General features: G+C 33.9%; 1 non-coding gene across 1 annotated transcript; it reads right to left on the bottom strand.

Annotated features, from left to right (window-relative positions):
• Window positions 1-6,092: 6,092 nt before the first annotated feature.
• On the bottom strand, window positions 6,093-6,165 carry TRNAR-ACG (transfer RNA arginine (anticodon ACG)). The gene has a single exon. It is a non-coding gene; the product is annotated as a tRNA-Arg (tRNA).
• Between the last annotated feature and the right edge of the window lie 2,411 nt (window positions 6,166-8,576).

The following is an 8,576-nucleotide window of genomic DNA, read 5'->3' as shown; positions in this document are numbered from 1 at the left end:
TATGGAAATGTTGGTGAGCTGGTCTCGGTCTAAAAATGTTGGTAGGTCATCGCTTCTTGGAATACGACGTTTCTTCATTCCCATGTTTAAAATGGCCTAGATTTTTATCCTTGGAATATGTTAATACTGGCGTGGTGTTTTACAAGCATTTGTTCCAAGATTTCAACCAATAGTTTTAAAAATAAAAAGGTTTATTCTACTTCAATACACTATCTAGAAGAAATATAAACTGTGCACTTACAGCGGCTAATTAATAAGTGCTGCTATTTAAAAATCGTTCAATTATACATCAATAAGCAACCATTATCTCTATCAATAAGGAATAGAAGAAATGCCTTTGAAACTGCAATGCAATACATGAGAATTAATGATTGAAGGGAATAGCCTATTTATAAAGGTAAGATAACAGATAAAGAACCCGCTTTTGGTACAAGCCATCAAAATACGAGTGTAAGAATTGAATTTACTTCCCCTTTCGTCTCCTCCCACGCCTATTGACACGAAGGGCTAACTGAAACTTTCCTTTTAGCAATAAAAATTCCACAATTGAAAATCTCGAAATATCTAATATACAGATTAAGGGCAGTACATTTCTAACTGCTCTCGTCATTGCCCTCATCAGTGTGACACTCTGGCAGCTTATTGGATTATACAGAGAGAGAGAGAGAGAGAGAGAGAGAGAGAGAGAGAGAGAGAGAGAGAGAGAGAGAGAGACGATGGTAACTATGCTTTATTTCCCTTGACACCCAAACTCATATCAGAACTAACACTGGCTTTTCTCCAACTAGTTATTATTCCCATGAGTCAGAAATAAAATGCAACAAGAAATAAAACACAATCCCTCATATAGAAAAGAAGTGTTATTGTTTTAAATATACAAGAATTACAAATATCATCCATACTACTGCAAGCACAAGTGAATAAAATATGTTGAATTTACCTCTACGTAATCCCGGCATCAAAGTTTAAAATTTACTTTCATAAGAGAAAAGATGGTTGTAAGTCGGGAAGGAGCTGGTAAAAGTGAGTGAGCTCAAAAGTGAGAGAAAGACTCCTTTGGCCGTCTGACCTTTCCAGAATATTTTCAAGGGAATGCAGGCTGTACATTTTTCTGGGTCCTTTCTAATCTCTCTCTCTCTCTCTCTCTCTCTCTCTCTCTCTCTCTCTCTCTCTCTCTCTCTCTCTCTCTCACCAGGTCGCCAAATTCATCTACAGAGTGATTCTAAAGAAACATTACGAAGATTAAAAGTTATCTCTATTCACACAACAATCAGTCTTAATAGTGTAATGTTATTGACATTGGTCGCATCAAGATATCATTCTTGAAACTATTTTTTCATGTATTAAAAAATGTTGAAAGTATTAACAAAGAATAAAGACAGGCGTTGACTGGGAATACACGGTATCGCTTTAGAGACTTTAAGGGTTAAAGCCCACTCATGAGTGGCTTAGGTAAGGGACAGTGACAATGCCCTAGCAGGACAATTCCCTAGAGAATAACCATATACACATATGATTAGCGACCAAGCCCCACTCCACCCAAGCTAGGACCAGGGAAGGCCAAGCAATGGCTGCTGATGACTCGGCAGGTAGACCTGAAGGATCGCCAAAATTTCCCACCCTTGACTCACAAGGATGCTGAGGTTTCAGACACTACAAGAAACTGTCAAGCTTGAGCAGGCCTCGAACCCTTGTCTGGCAGAACGCCAGTCAGGGACGTTTCCAATAGGCCACCATAACCCTTTAAGCTGAGAATTAAACCAGAGCACTCCTTAATGACAACAGATCACGTCAAATCCAAGTGGCGATGGCGTGTCACCAATACAAGTCATTTCTTTTTCTTATTGATCAATAAAAACAATTTTTTAAGTTTTAGTTACTTTCGTTCTATCATTCATAAAAACTTGAATAATTACAGAGATCATAATATACTTTATTTTTCAATGTAATATTCAATGAATCTTTTATAATCCCAAGATGAAAATTCTATTTAACCTTTAAATCTCCCAATCCTTCTCTCGGCATTATAAATAACTTGTTTCCCCCTTCTAATTATAGGGGATATCTTTAAAAGTCAATTATTCCACAAAGAAAATACTCGGTTATTTCTTCAAACTAGCACTTTAAAATTTATTTCATAACGTTCAGCGAATTTCTTCAACTCAAACTCTAAAGAATATACATACATACATACATACATACATACATATATATATATATATATATATATATATATATATATATATATATACGTATATATATATAGATATATATATATATATATGTATATATATACATATATATATATGTGTGTGTGTGTATAGTTCACTATTACATTCATTAATTTTCTGATTACCTCTTTTCGCAAAAAACATTTTTGGTACCCTGGCAATCTCACCTGTTATCCATCTTCTATATAAACCAATATTGTCTTTTTTGGATAGAAAATTACCTCTCAAGAATCGTTACTCTAACTCTTCACTTTATATTGAGAAAGAGAAAATAATCTGAAAACTTCATAAAACTCCTGGCATTAATATCTGCACTTTAATCTTTCCATATACATAGTAACTAAAGTTCAATTTACTGAATACTTGTGTATACCGAGTTAGTTGTGGATTCCAATAACGTTTCTGGTCGTTTATTCATAAATTACAACAGTGTACACGGCTTTAGTAACACCTTAATATGACGGCGCTGGAGCGGCAGGCCATTCAGAGATAAGACAGGGGAAAACCATGTGACGTAAAGAGATGGAAGAATGCGGGTCACTAAAAAGGTAACGGAGTCACTTAAAGCGAGCTTCAACACAAAATATTCTTTTTCAGGGAGTATGTTGGCCAAGACACCAGCCACCCCTTCAGATACTACCCCTAGTGTTATTGGCTCCTTTGACCGGCCATATAGTACTATATTGGATCCTTCTCTGGTTACGGCTCAATTTCCCTTTCCCTACACATACAATAAATAGTATGGCATATTCTTGACACACACTCCTCTTTCCTCATACACATAACAACACTAAGATAAAAAAAAAAAAAAATATTCTTCACTCAAGTGGCTAACTACTACATTGTAATTGTTGAGTGGCTACTTTCCATTTAATAATGGTACAAGAGACTCTGGCTAGGTTAAGCTGGTCTTCTAGTAGATGGACACTTCAAAATCAAACCACTGTCTTGGGTTTGAGTTCTCTTCCTTGACGGTTCAACTTCGGCACATGCCATACTTTTCACGTTATTGATGTGAAAATACGCAACTGAATTAAAAAAACGAAATAGACGGCAATCTTTAAAACAACAGCATGAGCTTTAAATAAATGACAATTTTTCCAGCAAAAAAAAAAAAAAAAAAAAACATATATCTATAAATTTTATTACCATAAACCCGTTGAAGGATCCTGTCTGCCACTCCAATATCTCCTGTGTTTGATAACCACCTCATACAAATGCAAATAACTAAGGAAATAACCAACTGTTTACATCGGAATTTACAGGTTGTTTAAGCTTCAAGGCCGAGATGAAAAATATTCAAAGGAGTCTTGAGAATAGGAAATAGATAGGATACAACTTTTGTTCATGTAATTTATATATATATATATATATATATATATATATATATATATATTATATATATACATATACATATATATGTATATTTACAGGTATACATATATATATTTATAAATATATGTATATATATGTATATATTTTATATACATAAATATACATATATATACATATATATATATGTAATATATATATATATATACATATATATATATATATATATACAGTATATATATATATTTATATATGTATATACATATACATACATACATATATATATATATATATATATATATATATATATATAGAGAGAGAGAGAGAGAGAGAGAGAGAGAGAGAGAGAGAGAGAGAGAGAGAGAGAGAGAGAGAGAGAGAGAGAGAATATCGGGTACCATTACGCAGGGGAGAACTCATTATGTCAAAATCCGACTTGGTATTGGCACGACTTTAATTTGTTTTTCAAGCATTATTAAATGGAATACCTATTTTTTTCTAAACGAAAGAAGTGCAAAAAATATTATGTAGATATAACAAGGCACAAGATGTCGAGTCACAAGACACAGTTCATTGAATTTTCGTGCAACTAAAATACGTAAAAACACAATATTGATCACTTTTGAATATCATCGCTCATTTAAAGGCTTAAAGACGCCTCACAAGTGGCAGAGGTAAGGGACAGGGACAATATCATAGCAGAACAATGCCCCAGAGAGTCTAACATTTGATCAGCACCAAGCCACCAATCCAACCAAGCTAGGACCAGGGAGCACCAGCCAATGGCTACTGATGACTCAGCAGACTTAAAGGCTCCCCTAAACCCATCATCCTTACCTCACAAGAATGGTGAGGTTGCATACAAAACATAATAAGTTATCAAAATCATAAGAGCATTATGAATACCAACAAATGCTGAAAAAAAAGCAAATTAGGATAATGTGAAGGAACAAGGAAAGGTCTAACAAATCTTACAAAACGAATGAAGGCTAAGGAAAATTACTTCACATGAGAGATCAGAAAAGAGGTCTCCTTCCCAGAAACATTAAATTGGATTCGAAGGTGTCATTCATGTGTGCTGTTTGGGTGGAAAGACGCTCAAATGTGAAACTTTAGATCTCCAAGGATTTTCTCTGAACAGTGTAGAAGCGGTAATTCTATTTTCATTTTTCATTTCATGCTCGTTTTTGTCAAAATATTTTGGTAAAATTCCTACGCATTATAATAGACATTTTAGTTGTGTCTGGCTTTGCATAACGCATGTATGAATATGTACAGTATAATAATGATTAACTTTTGACTCCATTTTAAATTTCAGAAACCAATTTCAACTAAAAATGAACACTTGTTTTAAGAATACCAATTTCCAAAGCAAATATTAATGAACTTCTAGAGAATCTCGATAAAAAGGATCATGTGCGTATGGATATACAAAGTATTTTAACCTATCACAATATGCAACGAGAGATCAATTTGTTCCCCAAGATAATATTGCAATTAACCATTAAAGGACAAAAATAATGCCTTCAGAAAATGACACAATTACAGATTCCGGCCTTGGCCATAACTCCCTATACTGTTCCCGGCATTGCTTATTGACTGACATCCCTTTTCCCTTTTATTGAAAGCGTGACGCGACTGAGGTCTGGAACTGGGCAGTTGCTGTCTGTTACTAGAGAGTGAAATGGAAAAGTTCTACTATAATCTTTTTTTAAAATAATTCCTCAGTTTCCCCAAAAATGATGAAGAGAAGTCCACTCATAGCCACAATTCTTTAGCCCTTTTAAAAGACTTTACGAAGGTTGGGATATTCAACTAATATTTATATAAAACAAATAACTAATGATATGGTCCGTTGAAAGCCTAATTCATGTTGATGAAACGCCGGCCTAAGCCATGTGACAGTCCAGGTACTTTGGAAAATAAACAAGCTCAATAATATCTTTTTTATATAAAAATAGAAAAACGTACTCAGCATGTCACACGACCTTTTTTAAAAAGGAAATATTGAGTTTTATCATTATTTCTAAGCAGTCATTTTTTCCCAAAAAAAAAGTTGTCAAGAAAATTGATTAAGGCGTTATATTTTTGCTCTTGTATCAAGTGGAGGAAGTAATTATGAAAAACTGTCGTTTCTTAACATGAGCAATGTCATACATAGAAAAATGAGGGGCCCAAACACTAAATGAATTTAATAGAGTCAAAAGGATTGATTTTTTAATCAAATAGAGCAGGTAAATATTGAATAATGTTTATGAATATGAAAGATATCCAGAATCTGCCGCTGAATCTACGAACTTCATATTTTGATGAAAGAACGATAAGCAAAATAAAAAACACCAAGTTAATAACTAGAAGGAAATAAACAAGTAAATAAAGAAGTGAAATACGAAACCGTCAACAGTCAAACTGTCACAACCGCCGTGAGGAACAGCGAGATGATCTCCCATCTAAAAAAATAAAATAATATCAAATCTCCTTATTTTTTCAACATGATTTAACAGAGCTGATGGTAAAAAAAAGTGTCCGCGACCTTGCCAGGATTCGAACCTGGAATCTTCTGATCCGTAGTCAGACGCGTTATCCGTTGCGCCACAAGGCCGTTCTTACAAATAAGGATTTAAGGCACTTACTTTTTATCAAGGCCACATAAACCTTCTTTACATAACTGCTATTGATAATTCACCACCATTTAAAAAAATTAAAATATTAAATTTTCATGTATGGAGATATTTGAAGGCCCCCACAACCCAACCACCCTTTTTTTTTTTTCTTTTTTTTTAAATACACACGAGCAGTGTAGGACCTTCCTCCCCTCGTTATATTTCGGTGTAACTTTGGGTATGGGCCAAAAGGCCAATGCCACCTAACAGACATACCGCATCCCCTCACTCTCTCTTCTTCCTATCATGTCCTCACCACTCAACAGGGCTTCAACTACATGTAGCATCTTATCCTGTACAATGACATGATTAATATACATATATAGAGAAATTGTCAAATAAGGAGGTATTTCTGTGATCAGAATAAATTGCCTTAAGTCCATTTTCCTGAAAAAGACTTTACAACTTGAGGTTCCTTACATGGGAATGGGTGAATAAGTGTAGGAGACAAGTTGATATTCGAGATTCTCGCTAAATTCAAAGCCAAGAATTATATACTCGTATAGACCTTATTTATAGATAGGTCATGACTACATAGAGCTGATATATATATATATATATATATATATATATATATATATATATATACACACACACATGTATATATATATATATATATATATATATATACATGTATATATATATATATACACATGTATATATATATATATATATATATATATATATATATATATATGTATATATATATATATATGTATGTATATATATATATATATAAAATAATCCTAAAACGAAAACTTAATTTAGTTGCATCTTCTAACATCCCTATGAAGGAGTGTTAGGAATATTTTCATGAAGCACATGTCATGTCGCACTGCATGTTTCTTAATAAGCGTAAAAAATGTTGGAAAAAATGAAAAGTGAGATGGCCTGATCCAGTATTCATAGGGACAAATAACTTATTCATCTTCACGGGTTTTGAGAACAATTGTACGAGATTTACAAAAATCAAAGTATTATTAAAGAATTGTGAATACTGAGCGCGAAGAGAGAGAGAGAGAGAGAGAGAGAGAGAGAGAGAGAGAGAGAGAGAGGAGAGAGAGAGAGAGAGAGAGAGAGAGTTAAAATAATTGTTTCATACAAGTATCTTCATCATCTGCTTCAAGACATCTTTCGTCACTCTGTGAGGGCTTAATTAAAAGGTGTCTCAAGATGCCTACTGGTCTCTGGATTCCCCCACAAGTTTACATCAATCCTTCATTCTTTATAAAATGTTAACAGAAAACATTCTACATTTAAAACCCCTTTCACTGAATATGACATACGTTACAAATACGACGACTACTCTCTAGGCTCAGCCTTAAACTAAATAAAACAAAAAGTGATTTTATTTTTTATATCATTTTTAATGAACATAAAAAAAAGAAACGTCCCGGTCTTCTTGCTAACAAAATGTTTATACGCTGGCTTCATAAAAAATGTGCGAAAAAAAAAAACCTTATTATAAAACTAACCAACACCGATGATCAGTTGCCTCAAGATAAATGGAACTAATCAGCTCTTATCTTTCATATAACGGAACAAAGGACCCAAATTTACAAACATTTCTGAGAAGACTCAAAGAAACTTAATCATTAATCGAAGACGTTAAAGCCAGCAACAAGAATGAAACATGAAAAAAGGCTTGACCAAAAAGAAATAAAGAAAACAGAGGCCTCCTCTGTCGACTCCGTCGGATGTAGGTGCTTCTCTGGGGCAGCAGGAAGGTGTTAAGACCTTCCTCTTCTGCAAATGCAGAGCACTTTTTATTGTATACAAATACAACTTTGGACTCAATACATGAACCTCCATCCCTACTTATTTCGTACATTGAATATTGATGAAATAAGTGTGCAAAGTAAACAAATATAAAACTCCAATAATCAAACAGCACTAAGTAATCAAGGACGTCTAAGATACTAAACTGTGTCAAGAGAAGCCTTTAACGTTTCCATCATCACATTTGCCACAGCTTGAAGCGACAGGTGTTTGTGATGCCTCTCAACGCCAAAGGATATTCGGGAGGAACATTCAGGCCCAAGGATTCCAACCACCTGAATAGAATTTTACTGATGATTTAAAAAATCATCTCATACCATTAAGACGGTAATTCTAATCTCCCCTATATAATAAAGAGTAAGTGGCCCGGAAAAGAAAAAAAAACTCTTCTCTTCCCAACCTTTCCGAATACAACAAAGACAACAACAACAATCTTTTTAATGGTGGAGATATTTACATTTCCGTGAAAACCTCCATCAACATTACTCTATTTATATTTTGGTTATATCTGACCTCTTCATTGCAGATCGATTATCCTTTCAATAGTTTCCCAGCATTACATTGTCCACGA

Source organism: Palaemon carinicauda, chromosome 3 (assembly GCF_036898095.1).
Source record: "Palaemon carinicauda isolate YSFRI2023 chromosome 3, ASM3689809v2, whole genome shotgun sequence".
NCBI classification, from domain to species: domain Eukaryota; kingdom Metazoa; phylum Arthropoda; class Malacostraca; order Decapoda; family Palaemonidae; genus Palaemon; species Palaemon carinicauda.
This window is presented reverse-complemented; position numbering and strand designations above follow the sequence as displayed.